Source organism: Dipodomys spectabilis, unplaced genomic scaffold (genome assembly GCF_019054845.1).
Source record: "Dipodomys spectabilis isolate Male_0828 unplaced genomic scaffold, ASM1905484v1 ptg000057l, whole genome shotgun sequence".
Lineage (NCBI taxonomy): Eukaryota > Metazoa > Chordata > Mammalia > Rodentia > Heteromyidae > Dipodomys > Dipodomys spectabilis.
Genome location: NW_024870734.1, coordinates 1408972 through 1420363, shown reverse-complemented (window position 1 = coordinate 1420363; position 11392 = coordinate 1408972). Strand labels below are relative to the sequence as shown.

The window sequence follows — 11392 nt, the reverse complement described above, 5'->3', positions numbered from 1 at the left end:
AGCCGCGGAGCCCACTAGCTCTACTGGACATTGATGAAAGTGAACCATGGAACTTGCGGATCGACATGGGAGGGAGGGAATGGAACAGAATGGGGGAACAGATTAGACTATGTAAAAGGAAGGAAATATACTAGCTACCTGACATGCAGAAAGATAACCTTGCTGTATATCACCGCTAAAACAACAATATTTTTTCAAAAAGAAGAAAGCTCCCAAATGAGAACATACGAAAAAAGGGAAATAAAGAGAAGATAATCATGTTTTTGTAAGTCCTTGGTACCTGATAGTTTCAATCATTAGCTTTTTTCCTACCATCTGAGTCATACCTCTAAACCCAAAAGTCCTTACAATATTCAATTTTTTCCCTTGATTTCTTCACATTTTCTATTTACTTTTTGTTTTGTGTGTGTGTGTGTGTGTGTGTGTGTGTGTGTGTGTGTGTGTGTGTGCCAGAAATGGAGCTTGAACTCAGGATCTAAGTGCTGTTCCTGAGCTTTATTTTTGCTCGAGTGCACTCTACCACTTGAGCCAAATCTTCACTTCTGGATTTTCTTGTGCAGTTTATTGGAGATAAAAAAATCACAGAGACGTTTTACCATCATTAGATTCAAATCATTATCTTCAGATCTCATCCTCTGGGTTACAGCCATGAGCCAAGGTACCTGGCTTATGAATTGTCGTTCTTTTTTTAACAAGCTGGTGCCAGTGGCTCATGCCTGTAATCTTAGCAACTCAGGTGGCTGAGATCTGATAATCGAGGTTTAAAGACAACCTGTGTAAGAAAGTCTGTGAGACTATGATCTCATTAACTGGTTACCAAAAAACCAGAAGGAGCACTGAGATTCAAACTGGTAGAGTGATAGCCTTGAGCACAAAAGAGCAGGGACTGCAACCAGGCCCTGAGTTCAAGCACCACCTAAAAAAAATAAGTAAAAACGAATTTGCAATCACTTGTGATCTCAACATCCTCAATTCGTGGTTTATTTAAAGCCAATTTGCATCTCAGTTTGCACTTATTCGGAGTGTAACTAAACTTGTATAACTGTTAAAAGAAAAAAATGAGCAGCTGTGTGCAGGTGGCTCACGCCTGTAATCCTACCTTCTCAGGAGGCTGAGAAATGAGGATGGTGGTTCAAAGCCAGCCTGGGCAGAAAAGTTCCCATGAGACTCCTATTACCAATTAATCCCTAAAAAACAAGAAATGGCACAGTGTTTTAAACTGGTATGCTATAGTCCTAACCTTGAGCAAAGGAGCTCTGGGACAGCACCCATGCCCTGTATTCAAGCCCCATATCTGAAGGAAAAAAAAAAAGAATTCATTGCTGGGAAGGTGGCTCAGTGGTAGAGTTCTTGACTTGCATGTACGAGCCTCTCGGTTTAATTCCTCAGTACCACATGAGCAGAAAAAGCCAGAAGTGGCACTGTGGCTCAAGTGGTAGAGTGCTAGCCTTGAGCTGAAGAGCTGAAGTGCCCAGGCCATGAGTTTAGGAACCATGACCCACAAAAGACAAACAAACAACAAAAAGAGTTCAAACATTTAAATGATGTGTACAATAGACTATACACTAAAGATGAAAGATTATACGAATGAATTAATAATTAAAATGATCAACATTGTTTTGATTTTATAAGTAGTAGATGTAGCAGAGAAAGTGATAAGAAATAATTATTCATTCTAACCACTCTTGTATTGTTTTAAACTCATTTACTACTTTTAAACTAAAGGAGCACATAAGTATCGTTTTACAGAAAAACAAAAGTTGTACATGTATTTTAACCTGAATTCAACATTTTAAAATTTGCCTTTTAGTAAACAATCAGTATATTTTTATATAAACTACTTGTAATCCCTTTAATACTTCAGGTCAGTCTAGTATTTGATTATATCATAACTCCTCCCTTCTTTCTTTTCTTCATTCCATTCCTTCACATCCTTTCCTCCTTTCTATCCTAGCAATTAAACTCAGGGCTTCATGCATTTTAGGTAGGTGCTCTACAAGGTGAACCATACACCTGCGCTTTTTGCTTTAGTTACTTCTGTTTTGTTAGTCATGTGGCTTGAACTCTGGGCCAGGACACTGTACCTGCACTCTTCAGCTAAAGGCGAGTGCACTACTGTTTGAGCCACAGTTCCACTTTTGGTTTTCTATTGGTATATTGGAGGCAGGAGTCTCACAAACTTTCCTGCCTAGACTGGCTTTGAGCTGTGATCTTCAGACCTCAGCCTCCTGAGTAAATAAAAGTACAGGCATGAACCACCTGTGGCCAGCTCTGCTTTAGCCATTTTTATGGCAGGGTTTTCTGTTTATGAGCAGGCCAGAATGGATCACAATCCTTCTCTTTACCCTTTCTGAGTAGATGAAATTAAAAGCACAATGATTTTGGTTCAGATATCGATTGAGATCCAATAAAGTGAATGTTTGCCTAGGCTAGCCTCAAATCCTAATAATCCTCTCTGCAGCTAGCAATTCAAGTGTGAGCTACCATGCCTGTCCCAAATTTCTGGTGACTAAAACATATGAACAATGTTTTAATATTTTTAAATGTTGAATTTGGGGACAATGAGTACTTTTACTTGCCTAGTTTCAAATTTCACCAAAAAACCCAAATATTAAGTTTTGGTTTCCTACATAACATTAAATAAGCAGATAAACTTTAAAAAGTAATTAACTATTTAATGGAAAAAAGCTAAACAATAATCATCCTTACCACTGTAACTTTGGACTTAACAACTTGTCAAACATTGTTTATATCATAGTTGTTTTTCTGGGCAGTATTTTCGATAAACGGATCATTCCACCCCCAAGGTGGATGGCCAAACAGCCTATACCCACAGGAGTGAAAGCCAGGCCATAAGCCAACACACTAAAGGAAGACATGGTCCGGAAGTATTGTAGGTGGCAATGTCCCAACATAAGGGACAGCTTAAATAGAGCTTTTTCTTAGGAAAGATACTCTATTAAGCCATACCTCTTCTTCTGGGTTTATCACTGCTTAATTGGAGACAAGTCTCATGGACTTTGTTGCGTGGGCTGGTCTGAAATCATGATCCTCAGATCTCAGGTTCCTAAGCAGCGAGGATAATAGGCATGAGCCACCAATATCTAGATTACTTATTCCTTTAATACAAATAAAATGGCTACAGCATGGTTTAACAGAGAGCTTGAATCCTTTCCTGAGTCTTAGAGATCTTCTGACTAGAAGCAGAACAGCAAACTGACATGTGGGAAACTGTGTCTACCATATGAAACCATTTTCCAAAAGAGTATCTGGCTCATCAGTTTGGCTTCTGGACTCACAAAATTAACATTCAATTCTCCACTGAAGTAGAGGGTATCCATTGCATGCTCTGCAGCATCATAAATCACTTGCTGGTCATTAAAAACCCCTCTTTTCAATAGGAAATACTAAAAAAATTCTGTTCATTGAATAATCATGACAACCTTAGGAGATGGGAAATACCAGTATCCAATTGTATATTGTGGTGCTTGAACTCAGGTCCTGTTCCTGATTCACTTTCTAGAACTCTACTTCTTGAACCACAGCTCCATTTCTGTTTTTGTTTTTGTTTAGTTGGTCATGGAGCTTGAACTCAGGGCCTGGGTGCTCTCCCTGATCCACTTTCTAGCACTCCACCACTTGAGCCACAGCTCCATTTCTGTTTTATTTTGTTGTTGTTGTTATTCTTGCTAGTCATGGGGCCTGAACTCTGGGACTGGGTGCTGTGTCTCATCTCTTCAGGTTAAGGCTAGCATTCTACCATTTGAGCCATAGTGTACTTCAGGCTTTTTCTTCTTATGTGATTCTGAGGATTCCAACCGAGGGCCTCATGCATGCAAGGAAAGCACACTTCTACTGAGCCACCTTCTCAGCCCACTTATGGTTTTTGAGGGATTAATTGGAACTAAGACTCTCATATGACCTTTTCTGCCTGGGCTGGCTTTGAAACACAATCCTTCCAACTCAGCCTCCTGAGTAAGAGTGTAGGCATGAGCCACCTGTTCTTGGCTCCATTCACATTTGTATACAAGTGAATAAAGCTCAGTGATATAGTGTCTTCCTCTTTAACCAAAAGCAGGTAAGAAACAAGAATTTTATTTGAAATTCAGTTGAATCTGAGTCTATATTCTTAACAACCAGGCTGTAAGTTATTTGATCTTTGCAAAAGAGTGTTAGTAGATATAGAACACGTCATGATTTTTCTATTTCAAATGGCCCATGACAGATAGTTGGGCATGGTGGTGTAAGCCTGTAATTCCATCACTTGGGAGGCTGAGGCAGAAACACATTAAGTCCAAGGCTGTCTTGGCTATGTAGTGAGATGCCATCTCAGAAGGGCAGAAAGGAAATGGCTCCTGACTATATAAGCCTTAGCAATTACTTTCCCATCTTCTGTGTCAACAAAGAAAAGCCTAAGATTCTCCAAGGCCAAACAGAAAGCATGGCCAAAAAGAATTTCCCAAAATACCTGGATACCAGCTGTGTCGACTCATTCTTGGGCCAATACAGTGTCATCCAAAGGCATTTTTGAACAGTTGGATCTATGACCCCTTCTCCCTCTCTTCAGAAAGCACTTAAGACATTGGCAACTGTAATATTAAGTGACTAGCAAGTGTCACATGGTACCTGAAGACACTAATGGTTCATGGTATACATTCTGTGAATTAGAACTTATTAAGTTTGCTGCCAAAGCTGCAGCAGGTGCAGTACCAGTTGGGAGAGGACAGCAGGCTCCATAGCTTGAGCCCTATGACCTACTGGGTGCACCATTGAACCCAGCAGCCCTTCACAAAAGGCCAGGAGAGAAGGCTGGATTGACATAGAACCATACCTTCCTTCTCAGGGGGCCACCATGGTTCGTGAGGCTCCTTTGGTGTGGCATGCTACCATCACCTCACTTCTGCTTCCTGGAAGGATAAGTCTGACCACATGCCTGTGTCACTTCACTCCCACTTCCGGTCTGGTGGGTAAGGCCATTTGACTGCACCACCTCACTCCTGCTTCTGGTCTAGGTGAGTAGGGGCTGTGGGCTTTCACCACAATACTCCTGCTTCTGGTCTGGCTGGGTAGTTGCCATTGTCTGTGTCACCTTACTCCTATGTTCCCTCTGGATGAGAGGGGGCCGCGTGCCTGTGTCACCTCACTCCTGCTTCCAGTGTGAGTGAGTTGGGGCCTCATGCTTGTGTTACTTCACTCCTGCTTCTGGTCTGGGTGGGTCCAGATTGGCTCTGAGCTTCTTAATCCCTGTAGATGCTGTTTACCCGCATGGATTGCAGCCCAGGCAAAGCATGACATTAAGGGATTAGAATGGCACCTTGTTAGGTTTGAGAACTCTGTTATAAAATTGTGTGTGTGTGTGTGTGTGTGTGTGTGTGTGTGTATGTACATCATGTGTGTACCCGTGTTCACTGATCTTGGGGTTTGAACTCAGTGACTGAGGTCTATCCCTGAGATATTTGATCAACATAGAGCTGTACTGATTGAGGCACAGCTCAGCATACAGCTTTTTTGTGGTTAATTGGGATGAAAAGTCTCCCAGATTTTGCTGTCTGGGCTGGCTTTGAACGACTATCCTCAGATATCAGACTTTTCTGTAGGTATTATGTATAGGTGTGAGCTACTGGAACCTCTCTCTTTGCTCAATTGCTATCCAGAGAGAAATGTGCATGGCAAGCATTCCGGAGGAAAAAGAATTGAATTCTTCCAATGGGCAATGGTGAAAATACTCAGGTTCTAGCCCAGTGTTGGTGGATCAAGCCTGTAATTCTATCAATTCAGGAAGCTGAAATCTGAGAATTGCCGTTAGAAAGTGTATGGAGGACTGAGTCCTAAAGACTCTTTATCTACAATGAACCATCACAAAACCGGAAGTTGAACTGTAGCTCCAAGTTGTAGAGAGCCAACCTTCAGTGAAAAAGCTCAAGGAAAGCACTCAGGTTGTGAGATCAAGCCGAGTGACTACAAAAAAAAATGAGAAATATACCTGGGTATTCAGTATAAGTTTACCATTTTAAATATCACTTTCCCATTATATTTAGCTCTGTCATAGGTGCATGAATCAAAGGGGAATAAGAAGCTTGGCTAAAAAATATAGGCAGCATTGTGCGGGGGAGAGGGGCAATGCATGTGTACATGCACATTTGGCAGTCCTGAGGCTTGACCCTAGGGTCTTCATCTCTTGCTTGGCTTTTTATCCATCAAGGCTGGTATTCTGCCACTTGATCTAAAGCTCTATTCCCAGATTTGTTTTTATTGTTAATTGGAGATAACAGTTGTACATACTTTCCTGCCTGTGGTGGCTTATTCTAAAACATGACTATTTTGAATCCTGCTATAAAAAATGTGTGTGCACACAGCTCTACTATAACGCTGACTTAAATTTCTTCAGGTGTATATGTAGGATTTCCTGGGTGGAATTTCCACACTGATTTCTGTTGTGGTTACATTGATTCACTTAATTGCCAACACTGTGTAGAGTGTCTTTCCCCACCTCTTTGCCAGTATTTGTGTTTTCTTTGATAATAGGCATTCTCATTAGGCAGAGATGGAACTTCAACATATATTTGATTTGCATTTCCTTGATTGCTAAAGACATTGAATATTTTTCGTGTATTCTGTAGATATCTATATTTAATTTGGGACCTATCTAGTCAATTCACTTACCTATTTATTGATAAGATTATTTGTTCTTTTCCCTTAATGTTCTTTGTGTGTTTCATATTTTGAGTCTATACATTCTAGACGTTAAGATTTCTTCTGTTACTCGAAAGGCAGGAGTTTAGGCTTATTTCACTTATTCTTACCAAAAGACACCTTGTAAGCTTCAAGTTATTTAATCTATGATTGATTTAAAAATGAGCTGACAGAATTAACTCTCAGAGTGACTGCCAACAAGTACAAGTTTTGAACTCAGAATTCAGTGTCTACAAAGAGAGATATATTTTAGTATTTTAAATAAAAAAGAGATGTATATTAGTATTTTAAATCAATAAAAGCTAATCAGCTACATTTTCTCAAAATATGTAATTCTAAATATTTCACTACTCTTCAAGGTAAAACTATTGCAAATTTTAGCACAAATTAACAATTTTATGTTCTATTTATTTCCTTGGCAATCATTCAAGCTAGCCAAATTGAAAAAAATACTATTTTGACCAGTTGCTCGTGGCTAACATCTGCAATCCTACTATTGAGGAAGCTGAGATCTGAGGATTTCAGTTCAAAGCCAGTCTGGTCAAGAAACTCTGTGAGACCTACTTCCAAAAAACCACCAGAAAACCAGAAGTGGTGCTGTGGTTCAAGTGGTAGAGCGCTCTCCTTGAGCTGAATAGCTGAGGGACTGCCCCCAGACCAAAAGGTCAAGGCCAACAACCAACCAAAACAAACAAAAAAAGAAGAAAAAAAGAAAAAAACCAACTGTATGAAGAGGAAGAATCTCCAAGTTTTTATTCAAATTTTTAATGCTTGTGGCAACTGTTTTCATTTGGTAAAAAGTGGACAGCTTATATATGTCATTGTGATAAATTTGCTAATATGTGGTTGCTTTTCTCCTATTTATAGTTTTATTCATCTAACATTATTGAAGATGAAAAATCCATGAAGGGCAAGACATATTATTTGGCAAAACTGGTCAGTTAAAATGACTAGTACATTCTAGTATTTTGGCAAAGAAGCTGTCATTTTTATTCCCTCCCCAGGATTTGAACAATGAAAAAAAAATGTCTTGACTTTTCCAAAAAGTGAGTAAGACGGCTCATATTGAAATAATTAGAAGATAGTGAAAAGAAAGTTTAGGGTGCATAATATGTTTAATTTTTAACCTTTCTCACAAAAAACTTCCAAGAAACTTAACACACATTTGTTATAGATATTTATATCAAAGAGCCCAGTGCAGGTGCCTGACACCTATAGTGTGCAACTCAGGAGGATGCGATCTGTGATTGAGATTGGAGCCAGCCTGGAAAAGCAATAATTGCATGGATGATGCCTCCTACTATTATATCATGTCTTTTCCTCCAATCCTCAAAGTGAAGCTCTCTCCCCACATGACCATCCTTCTGATTTATTGACATTAACTTTTTGATTTATGGTTTTCTCCAACAGCATGACATGTGCATGGAGGCAGGCCATTCACATCTGTATTCACATCTTTCTCTCTAGTTGCCTACAATAGTGCCTGGTCCTCAGTGCTTAGTAGTCTTGTGTGGAGATGAGCCTGTCCTGCTCATGAAATCTCAAAGTTCAATCAGGAAAGCTCATTAAGCTGTGGTCTTATGGTAAATCGTCATTTCTTCTAAATATTATGTTTTTCACCTTGTGTATCTAAGTCCACCTAAGGGTGAGCTCAGTGCCTGACACCTATCGGTTGTGATAGCAAAGGTAGCTATGACGTCATAGAAATTTATTGTGAAGCTTCAGGAAGACCTGATAACTGAAGCACCCAAATTGGTAGGTTCCCACATCCTGGAATACATTCCACATATCTGCAATCAAACCATCTTTCATTCTCTGCTGGGCTCAGACTCATCATATATTTCCCTTCTCTATTTAAAATAACGAAAAATGTGTTTTTGATATGTTATTGAATTATTGAAATGTGCCTCCAACCAAAAAAATAATTCCATTAGTGGAATGTAATATAAGGCATGGATAAAATCAATCATAAAAACTCCTAAGGAAAAGATCAAAAGTGGCAGCTACTACAAAAGTTGTTTCTTAATCTCAGCACTGGTGTCTCACACCATAATCCTAGTATAATGTAAACTAATGAAACTTTTCTTTTTGTACCAGTCCAGGGGCTTGAACTCGTGGCCTGGGCTCTGAGATCATTTGATGAAGCCTAGCACTTTACTACTTGAGTCATAGCCACACTTCTAGTATATTTGGTAGTGTAGTGGAGATAAGAATTTCACAGACTTTTCTACCTATGTTGGCTTCAAACTGTGATCCTCGATGTCAGCCTCTTGAGTAGGATTACAGGCATGAGCCACCAGTCCCCAGCTAAAAGTTATTTTTGTAAGATATAAAAGTTTACTTATACGGGGGAAGAAAGGGGGAGGGCGACAGCGGTAGGGGAGGGCGAGGGCGAGGGCAGAGCCTGAGTGTTCCAAACACCCCGCACCAGCGCCTCATGGCACGCCCCACTCTCCTCCCATGGCTGGGATGGCTGCAGTCCTCTTGGTCCTCGTGGTCCTCAGGTGCCTGTGCAGGAGCAGCGGCAGCAGCAGGCAGCCAAAGCGGCCCACCTACCCTGCAACCCAGGCCTGGCTGGCGCGACAGCAGGTGATGGAGTAGCTGGCCGCCAGTGTAGCAGAGAAGCACAGAATGAGCCAACCCTGCCGTCCCAGAGGAGCGCACTCCCGTGCCGCATCCATCAGGCCCGCCGGCTCAATGAGTGAACAGAGTATCTGTCAGGGAAGAGCTGCTGCATTGGTTTGTGATGATGCCAATAAAAGTGGGTGCCAGCTGTGGTTCAACTGGGTTCAGCAGAGTTCATATCTATCACCATACAGGCAACAACACATTCAGAGTGCTGGGCAGGAAGATCCAGGATCATCAGTTGGTGATCAGCTGTGCCATCCCCAAAGGATTAAAGTATAATCAAGCAACACAGACCTTCCACCAGTGGCGAGATGCCAGGCAGGTGTACAGTCTTAACTATGGCAGCAAAGAGGATGCTGATGTCTTCGCAATTGCATGATGCATGCCTTAGAAGTGCTGAATTCACAGGAGGCAGGACCAAAATTGCCTAGATAAAATTCAGAACTCCCTGATCAAGTTCAAAATGGCCCATCCCAAGAAAGGTTGGACATCCAAAGAAGACAACTGCAAGAACAGAAACTTCAGAAGGAGCTGGAGAGGGACAGGCTGGAGACAGAAAGAATGGAGAGGGAAAGACCAGAGAAAGGTAGAGAGAGAGAGGCTGGAGAGAGGTTGGAAAGAGAGAGGTGGAGCAGCTGGAGCCGGAGCAGATGGAGCAGCTGGAGCAAGTGGAATGGGATCAAGAGAGCAGAGTGCCGAGTAATGCCACCTCTGCCTTTGTGGAGACCCCTGTAAACTCTGAGCTGGGAGACCCCTCTGCTTCTGAGCCAGGCTTTCAGGAAGCCTCTCAGCTGTCGGAGGCTCCAGCCCCGCAGGGTGTTATCTTGGGACCACCTGCACCTCCATCTCCTCCAACACTCCCACCAGGTCCAGCCCAGGACTCTGTATTCTCTCCTCCCCCAGAACCTCCTCCTTCACCCCCACTGCTATCCTCTGGCCCTCCTCCCCCACGCCCTCTTCCTAATCAAGCCCCTCTCCTGTACCACCTCCTGCCCCTCCCTTCCTGCATCCGGATTTTTTTTTAAGGATCCTTTTCAGAAGACAATCGTCCTTTAACTGGACTTGCAGCTGTGATTGCTGGAGCCAAGCTTAGGAAATTGTCACGGGTGGAAGATGCCTCTTTGCACGGTGTTCACAGATGTGAACTCGGTGTCAGCTAAAACAGACATGGGTGGTGGAAATGGACCCGTTCCCTTGGCAGGTAGCAGCTTAATGGAGGAAATGAGTCTCCTGATGGCCAGAAGGAGGAGAATGGCCGAAAAGGGATCAACAATAGAAGGAAAAAATGAAGAATCAGAACCTGTAACTTCTAAGGTCTCATCAACAAGTACACCTGAACCAACCAGGAAACCTTGGGAAAGAACAAATACAATGAATGGCAGCAAGTCACCCGTCATCTCCAGATGAGATTCTCCAAGGAAAAATCAGATTGTTTTTGACAACAGGTCCTATGAGCCATTATAAGTCCACACCCTTGTCCCAGCCCAGTGCTGACCGGGTCCAGACAGAAAGCCTTGACTGTGACAGACTGAAGCAGGATATTTTAGATGAGATGAGAAAAGAACTAACCAAGCTGAAAGAGGAGTTCGTTGATGCAATCAGGCAGGAGCTGAGCAAGTCAAATACTGCATAGAGAAGCAAACTAAGCAGAGATAAGACTTGAATCTGGAGAAAAACAAAAATTCCTACAAACAACTGTCAACATCACCCCTACAGTTACGAGCTATCAGAAGAAAGTGGAAAAGGAGTCAAGGGAAAATCCCCATCCTCTGAAACCTTCTTAAGTTGTGACTCTGGCGATCATCTGTTTTCATCTCCGTTTGCTGCTGCTTTGACCTTTACTGCAGGATGAAAAGAGAGTTATGTATGAGTTTCCATAACATTTATGCAGAAAATATAAACCCATCAGGCAAGATCGCCATGCATTGAGATATTTTCATGTTGAAATAAAACCACACATTTCCCACAAACCCACTGCTAAAATAAAGAGTAGAAAGGCTCATGAAGTTCTCCCCCCCTTCCATATCCTCCCCTCTTTGAGTGCTGAGGAACTGAGCAAGCTCTGCTTTTG

At 41.9% G+C, this 11392-nt stretch overlaps 1 pseudogene; it reads left to right on the top strand.

Moving 5' to 3' along the window:
- Positions 1–9390: 9390 nt before the first annotated feature.
- LOC122108320 lies at positions 9391–11095 on the top strand (annotated as a pseudogene).
- Positions 11096–11392: the final 297 nt, after the last annotated feature.